Source organism: Balaenoptera physalus (genome assembly GCF_965194825.1).
Source record: "Balaenoptera physalus genome assembly, chromosome: 1".
NCBI classification, from domain to species: domain Eukaryota; kingdom Metazoa; phylum Chordata; class Mammalia; order Artiodactyla; family Balaenopteridae; genus Balaenoptera; species Balaenoptera physalus.
Window position 1 is genome coordinate 16,625,761 of NC_138882.1, and position 22,850 is coordinate 16,648,610.

The following is a 22,850-nucleotide window of genomic DNA, read 5'->3' on the forward strand; positions in this document are numbered from 1 at the left end:
CTTGAGACTATGTATCTTGTTTAAATCCTGTGGACAATGTGATATTTTTATTTTAGCAGGCAATCAAACTAGTGAGGTTCAGCCCACAAGTTCCAACTTGTCTTTTGTGGGCTAGGGTTCCAGTGTTAGGTCAGTTTTCAAAGCTTTGCAGTGCTATTCAGATTTTTCCTATGTGTGTGCCACCCTGTGGCCAGTATGGACATAGGCAGTGGTTTATCTGTTTAGTTCTCAAAGTTTTGATACAATAAATTAGAATCAGATTTGTGTACAGCAGGTCAGGAATGAGCCCAGGAGTACATAAATATCTTTATGGTGTCACTTTCCCAAGCCCTTAACCTACTGCATAAACCTTGGTATTTTCTATTTCCTTGGGTTCCCATTTTGAGCCCTCCATCTATAAATTTGGAGCTTTACTTATCTTACTCAGTTGCCAAGTAGTTCAAAAACAGAGAGAAAAAAGCAATGTGTATATGCTCCACCCTCTTGGGACCACAGATCCACTGATGTGAAAAGAAGGCTCCCGTCTCTCAGACGTTTGGCTCCTGTTGACATCATTATTGATATTGTTCTGGAACTGCTTGAGGCCTGGCTACAAGGAAACAGAGAAAGGAAAAAACACTTGCCTTCACCTTTACCACTCCACAAACTGAACTAGAGGCCTTCTCCGGGAGCTCTCTCTGTCTGAGCTCTGGTGCTCTCTTCTGGGATTCAACTCCAATAAGATTAGGACAGAAGATACCAGAAGGGGAACAATGGTAAACTCACCACCAGTTTAGGGGTACTTTCAATTCTGATCTACTTCCCTGATCTATCTGCTACTATTTGCTTTTCAGTATCCTTACATAGTGGCTCCATGAATTCTGTCCATGTTTTATAGCTGAATTCAGTGGGAGACACAAGGTGGATTGTTACTATTCCATTTTATCTGGAACAAAAACTCTACTAAAAAAATTTTTCTCAGGGACTTCCCTGGCAGTCCAGTGGTTAAGACTTTGCCTTCCAATGCAGGGGGTGCAGGTTTGATCCCTGGTTGGGGAGCTAAGATCCCACATGCCTCGTGGTCAAAAAACCAAAACACAAAACAGAAGCAATATTGTAACAAATTCAATAAAGACTTTAAAAATGGTCCACATCAAAAAAATCTTAAAAAAAGTTTTTTTCATTGTGAAATGACTGCATCAAACACAAAAAATATAAAACATATATGTAAAGTGAAAATAATAATATAATAAATATCAGTGTACCCCCACCTATGATAAAAACTGGAGGTTACTAACTAGTCCCTAAAAAATCCCCCTGTGTGCCCTTCCCATGCTTATATTTCTTCCCACATAGAAGTAATCAGTAACTTGACCTTAGAGGAATCATTCTCTCACATCCTTTCATAGTTTTATCACTTAAGTATATAGCCCTGAACAATATACTGTTTAGCTTTTATTTTTATATTTTCATAAAACCTTTAAAGTATCACATATATACAGAAAAATACACAGATCACTCATATGCAACTTAATTATCCCAAAGTCAACATATTTTTAACTACCATCTAATCTACATATAAAACATCACCTGCACTCCAAAGGCCCCTCAGACCTCTCTAGATCATCATTTCTACCTTCTTCCCCAAAGGCAACCATTAACCTGAATTCTAATATCCCAGATTATTTTTGTCTGTCTTAAACTTTATGTAAGTAGAATGATACAAAATATAAGTTTTATGTCTAGCTCCTTCACGCTGATATTATACTTATGAGATCTATCCATGTTGCATATAGCACTAGTGGTATATTTTCACTGTTATATAGTATTCCTTTATATGAATTCTATATTAATACTATATTTATTTATACTCATTTATTTCTTCATTCTCATGTTGATGGACATTTAGATTCCTTCTGGTTTTTTGTTGTTATGAATGATGTTATGAAGATATTTTGTGCATGTCTTTTGGTGCATATATGTATTCATTTTTGTTGGGTCATTCCTGGAGAGGAATTGCTGGGACAGAGGCTACGCATATGTTCAGCATTAGTAGATATTACCAGTTTTTCAGAGTTATTTAACAACCTACACTTCCACCAGCAGATATGAGCACTCTAGTTGCAGGAGGAAGGTTTTTTTTGGGTTTATTGTTTTTTTAATAAGCAGCCATTGTTAGAGAGAAATACCATCATATAAATAGAGAGGCGAAAAATCAAAAACTAGAATTACAATGTTCCCTAGATTTAAACCTGGGCCTTCAGTCTTGAGACTAATGTAATCACTGGAAGATACACTTCTAAACTGATAAAACTAAAAAAACAGAAGAAATAAGGGAAGTTTTAAAATATGAAAATAAAATAAAGGTGTACACTCCCTGGAACAGTATAATCTTGGATTATCCTGCATAGAGATTATAATGTTATTTTCTAATAAGAATTTTTTTTTTAATCTAAGGGCTCCAAACAGTAAACAAATGGTTTGAAGAGTTCCTGATATTTTTTAAAATATAGGTAGTACTAATATTTTTGAAAAGTTTTATACAATAAATAACCAAATATATAAAGTCATAAGTTATCTTTCATTACTGACTCAAGTTCTGTAGGAAATAAAGGGGCTGCCTAAGGAATGTTGTGAAAGCTTAAAAGGCCCTACCTGTTAAAACAAGAATCCCCCACAAGCCCATTATAATGTCAGAAATTCCCCCTTAGAATGGGAATAAATATTTATAATGTTATAAATTCCCCATTTATATTAAAGACAAGTTAACCATTATATATAGAAATACATACTTCCAGGGAGTTAAAAGCAACTAACAAAGGAAATCTACTTTTCAATTATTATTTTTTTAAACCATAGCATCATTTCCATCATCCTTCAGTTTTTAGAGGAGTGATTGATTCATGCTGAGGCATTTGCATACTTGCATCATACGTTTTTGATAACAGGTCGCTAGAAATTGTGAGATGGTTGATCATGGCCAGTATGATTCATGTCGGCCACAGAACCAACTGTTGTCATGAAATACCTGATCTGAAGCAGATTTAACCACCACCATGTCATAATGTTTTAGTCCACTGAGCAACCTGTAGTCAAGTTACATGCTCAACATGAAATAATATGCACCCAGGCTAAAGCCTCTATACACTTTAATTGAGTTATACTCAACAAAACCAAATCCATAGTGTCAATGACAGGAAAGTACTTTTCAACTTTTCCCAGTGATTCAAAGACCTCTCTGCTATATATATACATATATATATACATGTATGAAGTATAGAAGAGCATAAGAGTAAACAAAAATAACAACACAGAACAGTATTTGCCCTAATGGAAACCTTAGCCTGGTAGAAAAGTCATACATGTTAATACTCTGTATAGATCCCTATAAATGTACATACCACATTTCATTATAATTATTTATGTGTCTGTTTCCCTCACTATACTGTGAGCTGCTTAAGGATAGGGATAATTTCTCACCCACCACCCAACCATTATCATTCCTGGTCTGAGCAAGATCCGTCTCATGTTCTACATGTTTCTATTTCTCATGCCCCTCCTGTAAGACTTGCAAGTATTTTCATTCATATATGTTAAATGTTCTTGCAAAGTATGCATTGTTATTTTGTGTGCACGTGTTTTTAATATATGTAAATTGTATCACGTTATATAATTCATTCTGTTTGCCTACTTTTTTCATTCAGGACTACATTTTACAGATCCGTCCACATTGCTAGGAGCACACCTAGACTACTGCTCCTTACTGCTGCACAGGACTCCAAGGAATACACCCACCATTTTTCATCTATCCAGTCTTCCAACGACAGACACTCCAGCTCCTTGCCACCACCAATAACATCCATACTGCAATAAGCATCCTTGCACATATGTCATTATGGACAACACGGGAAGTTGTCTGGGAGGTAGACCAGGAACAAATCTGCTGTGCACAGTTTTGCAGCACGCAGTATGCCTACATCGGCTACATCAGTCTATAATTCCACCAACCATACGTGAGGAGTCTCAAATCTCAGTTTTTTGCCAACACTTGGCATTACGCAATTCTAATTTCTAGCTTTTGTCTATCTAACTCATGCTGTTAGAATCTGCATTTCTCTTATTGTTAATGAGTTTGAACACTTCTAACTATGCTTGCTAACTCTTTGGGTGTTCTCTATAAATTGCCTGATCATGACCTTCACCTGTCTTTTCAGTTGGGATTGCTATCTTTTTCTTCTTAATTTTCAGGAGTTCTTTTTATAGCCTAGATATTAATCACTCATCATATTAGACACCATAAGTAATTATTTTATTCTATTAACTGAGTATGAATTTTATTTATTTTTGTTGTTGAACATAAATGTTTAAATTCTTTATAAATAAGTTAATCAATATTTTTTCTTAATTTATCCTTTTGAGGTTTAAAAAATATTTTTCTATCTCTAGGTCACAAAGATATTCTCCTGTGTTTTCATCTACTATTTTTATAGTTTTACTTTCCACATTTATCTTTATAGAGATTATCTTCGTAAAAGGTTTAGGAAGGGATCCAGTTTTATATTTCTCCATTAGTAAGCATTTTCTAAAAGTCACATAAAATGCAATCTACCCTTTCTCCATTACTTTTTTGATGTCACTTTAATAAGTATTAAGTTTTCACAATTTAAGTTCTCTGTGCTTTTATTGCGTACTATTGGTTCTCTGATCTGTTTGAAATGTTCAGAATAAGTTGTTGAATAAACACATTTTTATTTTACAAAATTATAATTTTACAAAAGTATGGATAATTTTATAAAAAGTATGGATTCTATTATAATTTTACCAAAATATGGATATTATAATTTTACAAAAGTATAGAGAGTGCTGGGAGATCTTTATTCCTCCACGTACATTTTGGATTTGCTTATCTTATTTATCCTTGTATTTCCTATTATGTAGCATTATGCCTGGGACAAAATAGGCCACGGAATACATTTTAATACATAAAGAAATGATTAAATTACAGCTATATAGGCATATAAAAAAGTGCAAAGTGAGCATAGAGGACAAAGACGAAATGGGAGATGAGAGAAACTGGATGTGAACCAATCCTGGCTTAAGCACAAACAGTTCAGTTCTAAAGGCAAATAGGTGAACATATAGCCACTGGAATATAGTCCATTTATATAATTCTCTAGCAAATCTGCTTTGCCATCTGTCTTAGTCTCTAAATAACTTGGAGTTCAAGAGTTTACAGGGGGTTGCACTCAAGCTCAGCTTTTTGGTAAATGGTTACGGGGCACTGAACTCACTCTCCAAAAGAACTAACAAACAAAACAGTGTTGATTTCCTGCCCATTGCAATTCATCTCTCTCTGCAATTGCCATGACAGTCTCTGATTACTGATATTATTATCCCCAGAAGATGGTTCATGGAAATTCTCGTCCCCTGCTAGGCTGTCCCAGTTTTATAAAGTCAAAATCTGGTCAGCTTACTCTACAGGGGAAAAAAAGGCCACCGGAAAAAAAAAAAAAAAAGGCTGTTTGAAAAAGATAGCAGCTGCTACGATGCCGCATTAATGCAGACACAGCAATGTGAAGAGAGGATGTCTATTCTGCTGTTGCGTTTCTCTTTTTTCCTTTTTCCCTTACCCCTTTAGTGACAATATCACTAGAGAGTTAATGGAAGCACTGTCATGGAATTTTCTGAACAACAAAATGGTTAGTCTCCCTAATTATTTCGATCCCAATGCAGTTCTTCTTCCAAAATAGGAGAAATTAGCAGGCATCTTCCTGTCCCTAAATTCATCCTCATCTCCCAGTGCCCTTTCCAAGTAAGGTACATTTACATCACATTTAAACTAGCAAAATGTCTTGATGGCACCAATGAGATCAAGTAAAACAGCATTAATTAGGATTTCATGAATTCTGAATCTGTGACCTATATAGTTATTAATCTGAAATTACTCTCTACTAACAAGGTATATATTTATTTACACATTATTGTAAATAATATTAAACTACTTTTAAAAAGCTATTTTCATGCACCTTAAATACTTTGGGTGCACCCATTAATATCTAGAAGGTTGATATGTTACAGCCAGAAGAAACCATTTTATCTAACATTTATCTTACAGACGAGGAGCCTGAAACTTAGAAAGGGGCAGAGACTTGCTGTAATCGTTTAAAAAGCCACCTAAAGATTTCTACTAAGCAAATTTCCATTAACTTAATCCAAATATAGTTCCAAAACTGCATTCACAATTGTTTAAAGTACTTATTAATGTTTTACTTGACTTTAATCAGACAAATCCTTCTAACTTTAGTACTGCATTTGTAACACCAATATCATTTACTCTCTACTTTTTATTTAGTTTAGGAAATATTGAACATACTGAGTTATAATTGTATGACAGTAAAAAATTAACTATGGTGGGAAAGTAGGTTATTAAGGAATATGAGGTATGAATCCACCATCAAGAGAAAATTAGAATTCTCAAATATATCCTCATTTACATTAAAAGTATTCAATGGAAGGACTAGCTATTTTGCAAAGGTAAAAGGCATTGCTGATGCATTATTACTGAACACACACTAGGATAATTATTGCCTTTTAATATGCTCTCTTTCTACCTTAAAACAATTGAACCTACAGATAAAAAAATAAATATCAATTGAAGCAGAGGTCGTTCTGCAGTGAGCCACAGGGAAATTCCCTAAAATACAACATAAAAGAAAAAAAAAAGCATAAATTAAATCAACAAAGTTCAAATGCTTCTACTCTTATGCCTATTAAATGCTTCTTACGATGAACATGAAAAAAGGTTACCAAAGAAAATCTTGGTAAAAATTATTTGGAGTGAACCAGTTCCTAAATAAACTGCAAATTTATTTTCCAACATTTTCCATATATATGTATTTTTTTTTTTACTAAAGAAGGATACTGTCCAATTATATAAAGACTCTAGAAAACAGATACAGGGACTTCCCTGGTGGCGCAGTGGTTAAGAATCTGCCTGCCAATACAGGGAACACCGGCTCGATCCCTGGTCTGGGAAGATCCCACATGCGGCGGAGCAACTAAGCCTGTGCGCCACAACTACTGAAGCCTGTGCGCCTAGAGTCCGTACTCCACAACAAGAGACGCCACCGCACTGAGAAACCCGTGCACTGCAAGGAAAAGTAGCCCCCGCTCGCCACACCTAGAGAAAGCCCGCGCACAGCAAGGAAGACCCAATGCAGCCATAAATAAATAAATAGATAGATAGATAAATAAATAAATAAGAAAGCAGATACAGGTTATTCTGAAAACAATTGCAAATTGTGGTAGCTTATCAAATATCGCATCCTCATCTGAAAAAACTGTATCGATTAATTAAAATTGATACAATTAATAAGTATCATTAGTACTGGCAAGTCATTTTTCAAAGATAATAGATGCAAATTACATTTCCTCTGTCCATGAATTGGCACACAACTTCCCTGGGTCCTCTTCTAATATTGCACGGAGTTACGGGGTAATGGAAGTGGAGCCAGGGGTGAGGGGAGAGAGAGGAGCAGGAATCGCATCAAAGGAGATGTAAAAAACCAAAACCAAGACCAAAAACAAATTTCCATATTTATCTAGGTTTCCCCTTGTTATCGCAAACCCTTCTGCCACCTTTATAAAAAAAAAAATATTAGGGATTAATTTTGCCACATAGGTCAAGGAGAAGAGTACCTGACACTAATTATAATCTAATGTTAAGGAAGCCAGATGTGCACTACACAAACATATGAAAGGAGGATAAAAAGTTATGGACACACTGAAGCAAACATTTCAAGAGGAATGAAGATTTACTGCATAAATCTAACAGGAAAGATGTTTGTGAACCATCTGGTAAGTGACTTATATAGCCCCATACATTAGCATCTGTTGTCGTGTTTTCAAAGCACAGAATTTCAAAACTGTGCTTATGAGTCTTCTGAACGCAGTGAGTTTGCAGCAATGGACTGGAAAAAAAAAGTCCTAAAGAAAAGGCTTGCACTTGACCTCTAAATAAAATTCTGTATGGTGTTTTAGAGGTTAACATAAGTACTGTCTCTATCACACCCTTATTCAGCCCTCACAATCATCTTATGGGTGGGTAGGTGGGCATTAGGATGATAATGGCCATTTTACAGATGAAGTAACAGAGAGTTTCAGTGACTTTCGCAGGATTACCTGGGTGATGGCTGCATAGTCAGGACTACAAATTCCTAGATCTCTTCACTTCCTTAGACTATTTGTAGGCTTTGAATGAGAATGCAAGTCTTGCTGGCTATGACAGCATCCACCTTCTTTTGGTTTAGCAGACTGCTCATGAACTAATGTAGGCTCCTTGAGGGGAGGGACAAAGGAATCCCAGGGCCAGGCACACACCCTGCCTTTCCTGGGAGGAGAACAGTGAACGCTTGTTGAATGAATGAATTAAGAAAGGATAAAGAAGATGTATATATGTATATATAATGGAATTACTCAGCCATAAAAAAGAATGAAATAATGCCATTTGCAGCAACATGGATGGACATAGAGATTACTTCATATCACTTCATATTAAGTAAGAAAGCAGATACAGGTTAGTCTGAAAGCAATTGCAAATTGTGGTAGCTTATCAAATATGGCATCCTCATCTGAAAAAACTGTATTAAGTAAGTGATATTTCATATCATTTACTTCATATTAAGTGAAGTAAGTCAGACAGAGAAAGACAAATATCATATGATATCACTTACATTCGGAATCTAAAATATGATACAAGTGAACTTATTTACAAAACAGAAATAGACTCACAGATACAGAAAACAAACTTATGGTTACCAAAGGGGATATGGGGGGTGAAGGGAAATAAATTAGGAGTTTGGGATTAACATATACACACTATTATATACAAAATAGGTAAACAACAAGGACCTACTGTATAGCATAGGGAACTATACTCGATATCTTGTGAGATATATATATATATATATATATGTGTCTGTGCGTATATATATATGTATGTATATATACACACACACATATACAACTGAATCACTGTGCTGTATGTACACTTGAAACTAACACAACATTGTAAATTAACTATACATCAATAAAAAAAAAAAAAGGAAAGGAATGCCAAACAATCCCTAGTACCCAGAAAACACTCAACAACATGATAGATGTTGGAAAAGGTAAACAAAATATAGATTTTTGTACCAATAAGACTAACAAAATGGAAAATGCAAGGTCCAAGTTATTAGAACTAAACTGTTCAGTGCAAGGCATAAGTACTACAGTAGTCTGGGAAGGTTCACAAAAAGTTAGGATTTCAGTTGCACCTGGCAATAATTAACTTATTAATGGTAGAGAAAAATAGGAAGGGGTAGAAAAATAGCCTTTAAATAGACAAAAATAAAGTTGAAGCAAAATAATAGAGCTTTAAAAATTAGCATTAAAAATAACATTGGTAAAATTTAGAATATATTTGCTTTAACTTTAATTTCTGAGATGACATAATAAGAAATTTAATCCTTTTCACACTGTCAGCTGCTGAAGAGTCCGAGACAAAATATGTATTGTTTTTTACTATTTTTTTTAGAGAGTCACAATTTTGAAATCTTTGTCTAGATAAAAATAATGATATCAAAAAGCATAAGTCTTGACTAAGTATTGACTAAGATCTACCTCTTTCTTAACTTAAACTCTACATAGAGGACCATCAATATGCTAAGACCACAGCAGACCCAGAGGCATGTCCAATCTTCTTAAGCCCATTTTGTTTCTAAGATGCACTGTTCAATGTGATTGTCACGGCACACTTATTCAAAATAAAAAGTTAAAAAATGCAGGTTACAGAAAGGCATCAGTAGTGACTAGACAGAGAGATTCTACTGCTTCAGTGTGGCCACGAAGCTTAGACTTAATCCAGCCAAGTGGATGGAAAGGTGAAGCTCGATGGCCCTCCCATGTGGGTTCTTTTGAATTAGGCATGACTTCCAGCTCCAAAATGAGGCCCCTGCCGTCTGAGGCTTCATCAATGGCAGATAGAACAATTAATTAGCTGCTTCTCTGCCACAAATACACCCCCCGATGGTAGGACCACAAGGATTCAGGGGCACACCTGTCAGAGCGTTTATTTGCAGGTAGTTACCAGGAAGAATATCACTGCAAATGAGGATGGATGTCCCACACCACTCTGGAATAGTAATTTCTTAATTCTTATTCAAATCCAGCAGGCAGGACAATATAACTTGATCTCAATTGGCCATGTGGTCCTGATGATGTCCTGCTAATGGGCTGTTCACTTAATTTATGTAATTTTAAAAAATTAAATAGTCATATTTTAAATCCCCACTGCAGTCCTTCAGACTAAAAGTACACGTTTAAAAGTTACAGTGTCTTTATAAATCAGCATTACCAAACTTCTTACCTTGTTGACTATGCTCTCCTAAAGTTTTACCTTTTCTTGGCTCTTCTTTTGGTTTGTGAGAAATAACTCAGAATCCCATCCACAAGTCACTTAAAGCTCCGCTTTGGGAAACTAGGTTTGTCAATTTGGTTTTAAACTGAAACATAAATCTGTTGCTCTATGAATACAAAGTAAGAATCCAGCATGCTGGGTTACAGATATATTTGCAAAAAGGACTTACCCTAGTAGGGCAAATGTGGTGTTCAAATGTCAACAAAATCAAATTTACTCTTTGATATACATACGATTCCAAAAAACAATACATCTCAATTCACTGACAGCCTACTATGCCCAAGATATTGTGCCAGCTACTGTAACTTTATCTTGGTTTTATAAATCAATTTCTTTACCCTGGTCTGTGTGTATACTGGCTGCCTGAACTCTCCTCAGGCTCCCCTTGGATTCAAGGCTTAGAACAACCGCACCAACAAAAAGAAAGCTTCTTAGAGGCGTGCAAAACTTCTCATTGGCTATTAAAATCTTTGCTTTGAGGGCTTGTCAATATCTGGAGCTCCTCAAGGTTTTCTCCAGTTTAGAACAGCATATCTTTCTCTGGAATCTTCCATCAAGTATTCTGAGAGAGAAATGGACATTACGTCTCAGAACATATCTGAAGGCACATTTACTACTTTCTATATTAGGGGCTCTGATCTCATTGTGGTGAGGTTCACAGCTGTTTTATTCTGGTTTATAAAGTATTTTCTAACAAACTAAACTTTTGGTGATAGTCACATAGTACAGTAGTTAATAAAAAGGCTAGCTAATAATTCCAGTTATTTTTATACCTTGTTCTTTTTGTTTTTCTTTTTCGCTTTTGAGGTATGGGGCACAGGATGAAGTCCAATGATTTTGGATTCACCTAATCCCCTTCCCTCAGTTCTTCCTGGGTCCCTCGAACAGAGGGAAAATCAACCACTACATTCTGAAGTCCAAAAATTCCAAGTGGAAGGAGAAAAGTGGTGAGATGATAGGATTCAGAACAGATTTCACGAGGGCAGCAGGAGACATGACAGAAAGAGAGCTTGACTCATTTAAATATAAAAATGAATATATAATTTGTGTGTGTTCATTTTATTAATCATGTAAATAAAATACATAATATACATACTAACTATATACTCTCTGAATATATATAGTATAATATTGTACATGTATAGGATATACATGAACTATTAGATCGATAAAGATGCGTGTGAATAGAAGTACGAGTCAGAGTTGCTCAGGGCACTTCTGAGGCTGTCTGGGGAGAGGGACCGGGTGGGGGCGCTGCTGGGGAGGCATAGCCTGTGAAACCACTGACCCCAGGGGATCCATTTTACCTATTCTATAAATCAGGTCCCAAGTTTCCGAGTTAGATTTTGTTTGGGAAAAATCTCCTACTCCCTCACTACCTTTCTTTTATTTTTTATTTATTTTTTTATTTTTGGCTGCATTGAGTCTTCGTTGCGGTGCGCGGGCTTCAGTAGTTGTGGCGCACGGGCTTAGCTGCTCTGCGGCATGTGGGATCTTCCCAGAACAGGGCTCGAACCCGTGTCCCCTGCATTGGCAGGCGGATTCTCAACCACTGCGCCACCAGGGAAGTCCCGTCACTTCCTTTTCAGTCTGATTTTTCACTGCCCCCCAAAGGTACATGCTACCTTTTCTTCAGATAAGTTGATCTTCACATGGCCCTCCTCCCTCCCCTGATAAAACAAACTATGTTTATTTCCAATTCTGTTTCTTTCCACCCATCCAATTACTACTCATCCTTTAAGGCCAAACTCTGGCCCCATCTCCTATATGAATCCCTTCCTAGAAACTCTAGTCTATAACCACCTTCCTCCCTTTTCTTAACTCCTTTTCCTCTATTTGACCTTTAATGCTACTGGTTTCTGAAGATATATTCCACTTCTTCTAACTCACTTTCGGTTTTGAATTGCCAGACTAAACCCAGCATGGATAATCTCTGAATCCCTTAGGTATGCACAACCAGCTGAACACAAGTATCAATAGGATCCTTTTTCCTCCCCCTATTCCAGTTAACCTGAGTTTTACCCACTCCATTTTACATTTCACCCGAGACAATGCACTGTCCCCTGTCTGTAGGGTCACCTGGAACCAGAACAGGGAGTTATCCCTCCTTATACCTCACTGGTCAGAGCTAAGACAATCTCATGTATCCTACTCTATTTGGCTGGTTAACATAAGAATACTTTTGTAGTTAAAGTGGGGAAACATTAACATAAACTGATGGTTACAATCTAATATTTTAAATGCAGTGTAAAACATATTCCTAGAGGAAGCATATCTAATAGCAAAACATGTAAGAAATAAAAGTTGGGCCACATTTGGATATGAAAAAAATATAATAAAGAATTGGTAACACTAACAAAATCCATGAATGTGCTGCACAGAGCTCCTTAAAAGCTTCCTCACCCCCCCATAAACCTGTATTCTCATAAGAATCCATTTAACAGCTAAAAACTATTATTCAATTAAAAAACAGTGTTTTTTTTTCTACTTTCTTAATTACTAGATCACCAGGATCTACAAATGTAATAACCACTTTCATTCTTTGGGTATTTACCCATAACCCTTTAAGAAGGTACCATTTTCCCCATTTTTCAGATTAGAAAACTAAGGGTCCAAGTGACGACATAGCTAGTCCAGAGTCACTGAATTGGCAGAAAGACTGGAACTTGGTTCTGGCTCACTCCAAAGCCCAGGTTTTCCCACAGGGCCACTCGGACCAACTGAATGCAATGTTTCATATGTACAGTATTTCAGCTACATATCAGTTAAGTAAGCTTTCTTGAAATAGTCCAATTGCCATATATTATATTCTTACTATGGAGAAATACCTTCTAAGTATCAAGGAACTGATTTTAAATTTGAACTATCAGAACAGAATCACTTTTAATTCTGAGATTTCCTATCCTAATTCATGTCTGACTTAGGTCAGAAAAAGGGGAAGATTTACTCTTATTCCTTAACTAGGTTGTCACTTTTATTAAAAGATACTGTAGGTATTAATACATCCTAGCATGTACTTGGAATTGTTTTACAAAAGTGATCATTTTTTTTTTCTTAAATTAAAAAAACATATATACTATGGTGGTGTTTATGGAACCCTGCATTTTTCTATCTGCTAACATAACAGGCCTGTTCATAAGTGTTTTTCAATTTTCTACTACATGCAGAAACACTCACCCCCTTCCTCTGAATGGCTGATTTTTCCTCCCTGAATACACTACAATATACTCATCCTCACTGAACTGTATTAAAAGATATACCTAAAAAAAAAAAAAAAAAAAAAAAAAAGATATACCTAAACACATTCATATCTCTTCATAGACCTTTTACATGGAAAGAATAGGAAACACTCTTCCAATGCCACAAGAAGGAATATTTTCCCCATTTAGAAATGTTAGTTTTCAGTCTCCTGTTAAACAATGGAGTTAAATCTTAGATGCAGTGAAGTTCTATTCACTTTGAGTATTCATTCTTATTGTAGCTTCTCTGCCTGATAGGTTAAAAAAGACAACACAATTTGTAATTGATTTTTTTTTTATCACTAAACAACGAATTTTGTCTTCCAAAAAAAGCTCTAGGGTTTATTAACTGTGCAATCACAATTTACTGAGGCCCTTTCATCAAATTAGCCCTGCAACAATGCAATTTTTCCCTTTTTTTACTTCTATTTCAAGAAGGGCTTTCCACTATGACTCTTATTAAGATAGTCACTCTCTTCTAATTTAGGTGTTTTTCTCATGCCAACAATTCATTATAACAGCTGAAGGATTTTTTGTAACCCAATTCTGGGCTTCCCTTTCCTTATTTCCTATTTCCTAGAATGTCATAAAATGAGTTATCTCCAAATTGTAGCAACCACTGGTTCTCCAAACGAATATGCTCTGTTGTTTAGAAATAGGAATTTCAATTTAGGAATAATCCAGTAAATTCCTTCCGTTCTTTATTTTGTTTATTCACTTATTTTACACTTAGTTCTAAAATAACAAGCTTCAATGAAATGACTGCATCATTAAATTTTTAAGTGTTCTTTTCCTTCAGCATACCCAAGCAAGATACATTTACTATATTTTACCTTTCTTCGATTTACTTACAGGAGTATGGGATTTGTACGGACTCTCATCAATAGCTATATAAAAATCTGCTCCTACATCATCAAAGAAATATTCTTTGTCTGGTTCCTAGCACCCAACTTAACTCTGGTCCTTCAAAGGCACAGTCAATATCCCAAATGCCAAATGAGTACGTGAATAAGAATCCAGAAATAGAGCCCTGGAGATCAATAGATGTAACAGAGAAAGCGTTTACATTCTCAGGGGCAAAGCTCACTGTGTTTCTAAGTGGATCAGAGATATGATCCTCGGCCACCGTGAATGGAACAGAAACTAGATGCCATAAGAGGGAGATACAGGTCCTAATGCAGTGAGGTAATACGACAAGAATAGAAGAGTCAAGGAAGGAAGTGCGGCCCTGAGGAATCTTAAAATAAGCTCGCACTTGCATCCCAACCCTCAGAAGAATGAGAAAAGGCGCAAGGCAGAATTTCAGAGTTTCCAACCCTTGGATCTGAGAGGCATCGACTTTTACTTTCTCTGCTTCCCCGCTGAAGTTACACACTGAGTACTTTGAGAGTTATGTCAGCATGTTTTCCTAGGAGTAGAATAAGTGAAAGATTGCTGACATCTTTCTTGGTTGGTGGGATGAGGGGGTCAAAATGCTGACTCTCCACACAGAGAGATATACAACGGAGGTGGCCCCGACACGTGCTCTGACAGGACATGTCTAAGATTGCTGAAGCACAAATTTCAAGCCAAAATGCCTGGGAAACAGTCAACGTAGAGGGATTTTGCACATGCTAGGCACACTGCAGCAGCCTTTTTTGCGGAGAGCAATTCAGCAGTCTGTCAATCAAAAGTCCTGAGGCTGACAGACCACGAACACCCACTTCTGACCTTGCTGGGCCACCAGGACAAGGGGGATAGAAACTGGCTGACAGCAGAAATTCCCCCAGTGGAATAGAATGAAATAAAATTATTGCTAAAAGGAACTTCTCCACTCTGGCCTCCTCTGCAAATCCGCTGTACACCATCCTATGCGTTCACCTCAGTCCCCAGATGGCAAATGAGATGGTGTCACAAAGAAAAAGCCAACTCTTGAAGCTCTCCTCTTAGAAGCAGGTATTCATAGTTTTGTTTTTCGTTTTGTTTGTTTGTTTCCCAACAGCATTTCTCACTGGGTAGGGCAACTCATACATCCATTGGCTTTTCTTTCTTGGTAAGCCAATTTTCAATACATCAAGAGTTAATTCTAGGTGAATTTCTATGAGGTTAAGTCCAATAATTATTTTATTGTGTATAGAAAGCAGAAGAAAAAGATGAGAAGGTCTCTTTTCATTTACTTGAGGCTAGAGTTGAAAATATTAGATGGACTCTAATATGGAGATAGCCCAGCACACAGACTGAATAAAATTAATTTTATCCCCATGTGAGATTGTTGTGATAAAGTGAGTTTACTTGCTTGAGGACTTATTGATCTGAGGGTTTTTATAAAAGCCGATATCATTTTTTCCCTGGTGAATAAACATTTATAGATTAATGGGTCTAAAATCTTTTCCTGAAATCCAACTTTAAGCTACGAGTTGGCGATGCAAAACTGAGTAAAAATACAATCCCCACTTTCTCCCCCAGGAGTTCATGCTCTACAGGGGAAGTCTTATACATAATTGGACATTTATGATGTAATGAATTATGTGCCCCTCTCACTGCTCCTGTTGGGCTGGAAATAACAAAATCGGAGCTCTACAGTGAATATTTACTGGGCAGTTCCAATGGACAGGAGAGTATACTTAGCCAAATACATCCCTCTCTGCCCCCATTCTGAAAGTATTCTTCATTGTTCAGCTGGACACATGAATGTATCAACCTGAGACAGACGGCCTGTGATATCAAAACCCAACCTGTGGGAGTCTTACCTTGACGAAATAGACATGAACCTAGTATTTTAAAATGAATATATATTCACACACACACACACACGAGTCTGTGTCCCTCCTATAGCACACTTCTTCTCCATGTCTGTATTTTCAGTATATGAAACAGTCCATTTGCTTTCCTACCCTTTCCCCAATCTTAGAGTAATAACTTCTAGGAAAGAAGAAATAATAAAGAATGATTACACAATCTTATTTGGGCAAAAAGCTAACATATGCGTATCAAGGCCAAAAATATGGATTTCAAGATAAAACATATGGATGCCCATATGGAAAAAAAAGGTTTCCTGGCCGGAAACTCTGCTGTTGCATTTTTTATGCCTATATGTGTGGTATGTTTTTTTTTTTCCTTCTGCTGAATAACGCTGTCTGCCGACAGATCCAAATGTTATAAATTCACATGCAAATTTTACAAAATGCTCCACTGTTATCATCTTTATTAGATTTTTTTTTTTATTCTCTTAATCCTTTTCATCCCTTAATAGCTCAACAAGTAATGGATTTTTAGTAAAATGGTGAGGCTTATTACAATCAATCCTGGGACTGAATCTTTTCTTGATGCTTAACAAATGAAACTTATTTTTCTTCGAAACCTCAATAAGAAAATCCTTCCCTTCACACACAAATGTGTGCTCGTGCGTGCACACACACACACACGCACACACACATATACAACAGGTGGTGCCCTTATGACCCTGAGTAGCCATCAGACAGTTGGCAACAGACACAGGTTCTATCCTGGAGAGACACATCCCATGGAGATCATAAAATGTGGGTCAGTTAAGAGATAAAATCTCAAGAAAGTTTCCATCTTAGTCTCTTAAATTGTATTCATCGAGACCTTTTTTCTTGTAAGGGGCAGAGGGAATGGAGGTATCAAGAGAAAAACAGGAGACTTTTGAGAAAATGTGTCCTTTAATGCCGTACCTCCTTTTTTAAGTCAGTGGATTCTTTGTGAGCAGATTTTTAAATTTGAAGTTATCATAAACTTTACAAAAGAAAACATTCTTTCATGAAGAATGTTTTAGTGTGCCTCTTCTGGCATTCAGATAACTAGACCATAAATTTAAATTCTAGCCTTACAATACTTCAGGGGCAAGTATCTTATCAGCTAAGACATGCCCACCAAGGAGCTCCTCTCACTGGATATCTGGCTATGTTGCAGTCTCACAGGGGAAGGGGCATACTTTCTAGATTTGGGGCCCTTGGAGCTCTAGATTTCAAGAGCATCAGCTTCTATCCTGAAGGTTCCTTATGGGGTTTATACATTACTTCCCACAGGGGAAAGAAAACTAGCTCCTATTTCAGAGAAAGAATATTATGGGGAGTCTATCTGTGGTATTTAAAGTTATAAGGTACTATTTAAGTTCTTTTTAGTCTCTTTAAGGAAGCAAAAGTGGACACTGGGCCTTTAAATGGTCTCAGATTATCCAAGTGGAGTCTGCTGGATTCTCTTTGAATCCACTTATACCAGTGGTATCAAAGGCAAATAAAATAAGGAGACGCTAAATTCAGTGAAAGGGTGAAGCAGGGGCAAGCTGATCTATAGCAACTAACACAGCACTGTTCTTGCACACTTTCACAATGTTCAGCTATTACAGCAATAATGGCCAGCACATCTAAATCATTAAATCGCCCTCTCTACCACTTGTCCTTCTTGGTATCTCTAGAACCAGAATAAAAGCCAACTCTTTATGTTCTTATTATGTGATGGCCAAGCTTACCTTGTTTTAAGGTAATTTTCTTTTAACAAAAGGTCACGGTTGTCAGTCATTAACTATATTCAGTGCCTGCCTTCAAGAATACAGTTCAAATTCCATAGCTGGGCATTGAAAACTATTCACAAGTTGGTCCCAAGCTACCCTTCCCAACTGTGATATATATATATTTTTAAGGTATACCACACTCAACAAACTATTTGCTCTTCCTTATAAAAACAAATACACATCCAGGGACTGACCTGGTGGCACAGTGGTTAAGAATCCACCTGCCAATGCAGGGGACATGGGTTCGATCCCTGGTCCAGGAAGATCCCACATGTCGCGGAGCAACTAAGCCCGTGCGCCACAACTCCTGAGCCCACGAGCCACAACTACTGAAACCCGTGCGCCTAGAGCCCATGCTCCACAACAAGAGGGGCCACCACAATGAGAAGCCTGCACACCACAACGAAGAGTAGCCCCCGCTCACCACAACTAGAGAAAGCCCGAGCACAGAAACAAAGACCCAAGGCAGCCAAGAAATAAAAAATTTAAAAAAATTTTTTTAATTAAAAAAAAGTAATAATAATAAAAATACACATCCAGCTTCCAAGCTCGTGTTCCTGCAGTTCTTCCCTCCTGGAATGTTCCTTCCCATCCATTTTCCTTCCTTCAACAGCACTGATTTAGTAAACAATTTGCCAGGCAATATCACAGATAATGGAAATCTACTGGTGAACAAGCAGAAACAGTTCCAGAGTTCAGGAAGCTTACAGTCTACTCGATATCTAAACCATCCCCTGAGGCTCAGCAATAATTCCCTGATGTCCTCCTGATGCTTTGGCCAGTAAATAGTAATTACCCCAATTCTCTATCAAATCAGACTAAAATTCTACAGTGCCTAACAGAATGCCAGGGCCTCATCGGGCACACAGGAATAAATATGAACTTTAAAGATATACATACAATGAGCTTTCAAGATAAATCTTGAAGGGATGATGTTACTATTAAAGGAACATTCAACTCCATTTATTTAGCTGAGTGCATCATTTGTCCTAAGCACAGGGTTTGGCAAGTGGAAAGCCACCAACACATCCTTATTTAATTGTAAACGTGAATAAGACATAATTCCTTCCCTCAAGGAGCTTATAATCATATAGAGGTGATAAGATGTAAACAAATAGGCAAGAAATACACAATAAAATGTCTATCGGAAAAACGATGACAGCAAGGAAAGCTGACCGCTTGCTGTAAAGCAGAAGCAACGTAAAGGTTGTTTGTCTAGTGACTGCTCCTCAAAGGTGCCTGAAGGAAGCCTGTTTTGTGACTACTTAGGGAATATAACACATCAAACTGCAAGAATCAAAACTAATTTGAAATTATTTTCTAAATGCAATGTAATGTTCCATTCAATTAAAAGAGATGCTGTGATTTGGATTTGAGTCAATACAACACATTATTCAATGATTCTGGAAAGGCTTTTCCAAAATGCATGTTGGCCTGAGTTTCTGGAAATGCTGACCTCCCTAGCTGGAACAGAAGCAAGTGATTTTTATTACGTTTATACTGTGGATTTTGCCCATCCCTAATCCTGAGTTGCCAAATTGTATATTCTTCTGTGATCTGATTATTACCTATGTTCTACTTGACTGTGGATCATTTTACAAAAGCTCTAACTGTGGGTCAGATCAGGAAACTCAGACCTGACAGTGAATTTCATTTCACAGACTCGGGAACCACAGAGTACAGATGCCTTAAAGCCAGTGGTCCATTTCTCTTTTAAAGGTCTTGGTCTTAACTCTCTGAGTCAGGTAATTTGTCCTGTAAATATTCTGAAAAAGCCTGAATCCATGAGACAAATGCAAAATGAACCAAGCCAGCTAGCTCATGTAGTAGCCTGAGTGAATCACCTATATTTACCCAGTGCCTCAACCAGATGCTTGAGTAGAGTGGCTGTGTTTATTTCCCTTGCTTGCATATCATCTCTTCATTAAGTTTGCTGTCTTTACAGAGGAACTCACAGGCTCTAACTTAAAGGCTGTCTCCTTCCCTCCTAGCTTAAAATCTTATTTTTAGGAGGAAGAAAAGATGAGGGAGCTGAAGACTGGGGAAGGAGGCAGTAGGGGGAGGGGAGGAGAGAGCTATTACTTGCCAAGCCAGCACAGGTTCACCAGAGAGCGCGGTCAAGCGGTCAGAAGAAGCAGTGATGTTAATTAGCAATGAAATGAGGAATAAACCAGCATTAGCCCTGAGACTAATCAATGGGAAAATCACTCCAAGCAGCAGCTTAATGAAGTAGTATACAGCTGTTTATTTTTAGTCCGTTTATCCAGACCAAAAAAAAAAAAAAAAAGAGAGAGAGAGAGAGAGAGAGGAATCTCCAGTAAATAATAGAAAAAAAAAACTTGCTGAAGTATATATTTTTCAAAGCCCAGATACTGCTCTGATTTACGTATTTATAGTATAACCCCCTATACTTATTTCTTTCAATTAATAGGACAAACCATAAAAATTAGGTGGGTATAAACACCTGCGCCATACCAGAAATACACTTTTTTTTTAATCTTCTTTACATAGGTGTTCATACTCATTTTGATTTGTAAAAGAATATCACTTTTCCTTGAGATGTACAACTGCTGTAATTTTTTTGCAAGTGGATTATGAGAAAAGTACTATTGACAGGAAATAGGACTCTTCTCTCATTTCTTTCAAGTGTCAGGGAAATTACCTGGAAAATATTTTTGCTTGTTTTTCACTTGTAAAAAATATGATTGACATCTCTCTACAAGCAAGACCACAAAGCCTATTAATTAAGATCTACTGATCTCTGGGGTTTTTCGATAGAAGTACATCATGATATATATGGGGATCAAAAACTAGAAGCCCAATTAGGGGGAAAAATCTTTGTCATTTTATCAGGATGGTGAGAAAACAGAGTAGTCAGTTTAAACAGAGTAAGTATCTCTTTGAGAATCTCTTCCTCCACTCTAATTGGAAGATAAAATTTTCCTCTGAAGGATACAAATGTTCTTCTACCTTAGCACATTCCAAATAAACAAAAGGGACTTCTCAACTGAGAAAATCTTATTCACCACTCTGGAAACAAGCTTAGAGTCAACCTTCCTCCTAATGATGGAGCTATTACTGAAAGTCCAAACACTAACTACAGCCAGACAGACTTGAGTTAAAATATCATTTGGTCGGGGGATGGTTGGGGGAAGGAAAAGGGGAAAAAAAGGAATCAAAAAGAGCTCCTCTGTCATGCCTCTTTTCCCCACTCATTTTCCCCCCTTTCCTTCTTTCTGTTTAGTAATTTGATAAGTGGTAGTATCCCCTCATGATATAGGAAAATTAGTGTTTGCAAAATATGTCCAGGTAGAAATGAGAACTTAACTATAAAGAAGATAAACAATAGGCCTCCTTGCTTTCTCTTTAAATAGGGATTCAAAATCCTATGTAAGAGATGAAGCTTCTCCTTTTACCCCTTCTTCCAAGTGTAAACACTGACTTTGTTTATCCCTTATAATTTCCAACGGGTAAGAGTATACAAATGATTTTTTTTTACATCATGCCAAGACTAGTGAAATGAACACACATTCTCTTCCAAAGAAAGTCTATGCAAACCTCTACAAACACCTGAAAAAAATCAAGCTCTCATTTCAACAGATCCATGCTTAGGTTTGTGGCTATTAATTGGGAAGAAAGGAACTCCCGTTACTGGAAGCATCTTCTGACACTTGGCCTGAGCCTCGCCGTTCAAGGCCATTGCAATTTTTTAAGCATACTTTCCATACGATGAAGCATCTTGAGAAAACACAAACAAAAAACAAAACAACAAACCAACCGCCGAAGGCAAACCCTGGAGACAAGAGCGCTCAGGTAATCCCCTTTATAGGATGATTTGATAGCTCAAGGAAATGGAAACAAAGCACCGAGTGCTAGAACACCAACAGCTGGTTGGGAAATTGCCGCAGATTGTTAGGGGGACCTGCAAACTAGAGATAGGCAATGAAAAGGTTAGAAATGATAGTTAAAGAAAGACAAATTACTCCAAAGACCATATTCTTAAATCGCTGAAGCAAAACATGTTTATTCGATTTGTTTGTATGCCTATTACAAAAATGCTACTTTGGGATTCTAGGAACCCAGTCTGTCAATTTTTCAGTTTCTGCACTTTCATGGTTGCTTAGAGCTGTTTAATGCAAATACACTTCCAATAAGAGATTTCATGCCCCTAAATTACACCCAGTTAAAAGCGAATGAAAATGTAAGGTAAATAACTATAATCAGGCATATTATCTTTCTCTTGGCACTCCTCACTTTACAGGCATGTTTAAAGACATCTCTGGGGTCCTATCCTTTTTAACAAGCAGCAGTGTATTTCCTGGAATATTACTTAAGATGCTGTGCAGTGAACATTACACAGGTTAAAATGTTACCTAGAGACCTAGAAAGAATTGCATCTGTTGCAAGAGCCATCTTTTTCGCCACATTTTGGAACATCTGAGAAGATGAATGGGCATTTTGCTGTGGAGGGGATGAAAGGAAATGAGAAGAGTTTACGTTTGTCTTTCATGTGTTCCTTCGTTGATCAGTCGTTGTGAAAGTTTGAAGAAAGTAACTCTGGGAAGAAATGAATGAGGGGAGAAGGAAATGTACAAATGAGAAGGACCCTCTGGATTTGCTATACAAAGAAAGCTCTTCAGAGTGAAACCACTAAATTAAC

General features: G+C 37.0%; 1 protein-coding gene and 2 long non-coding RNA genes across 6 annotated transcripts in view; 1 reads left to right on the forward strand and 2 right to left on the reverse strand.

Annotated features, from left to right (window-relative positions):
* LOC309644699 overlaps window positions 1-22,850 on the forward strand; it is an 887,681-nt gene that overhangs the window by 541,873 nt on the left and 322,958 nt on the right. The gene's annotated exons all lie outside the window — the stretch shown is intronic.
* Window positions 1-22,850, reverse strand: part of ESRRG (estrogen related receptor gamma) — a 619,726-nt gene that overhangs the window by 367,553 nt on the left and 229,323 nt on the right. The window lies entirely within an intron of this gene.
* LOC309644686 lies at window positions 7,262-16,464 on the reverse strand. Its single transcript, XR_014254556.1, has 3 exons — window positions 13,734-16,464; window positions 8,991-13,698; window positions 7,262-8,956 (listed from the first exon to the last, which is right to left on the reverse strand). It is a non-coding gene; the product is annotated as an uncharacterized lncRNA (long non-coding RNA).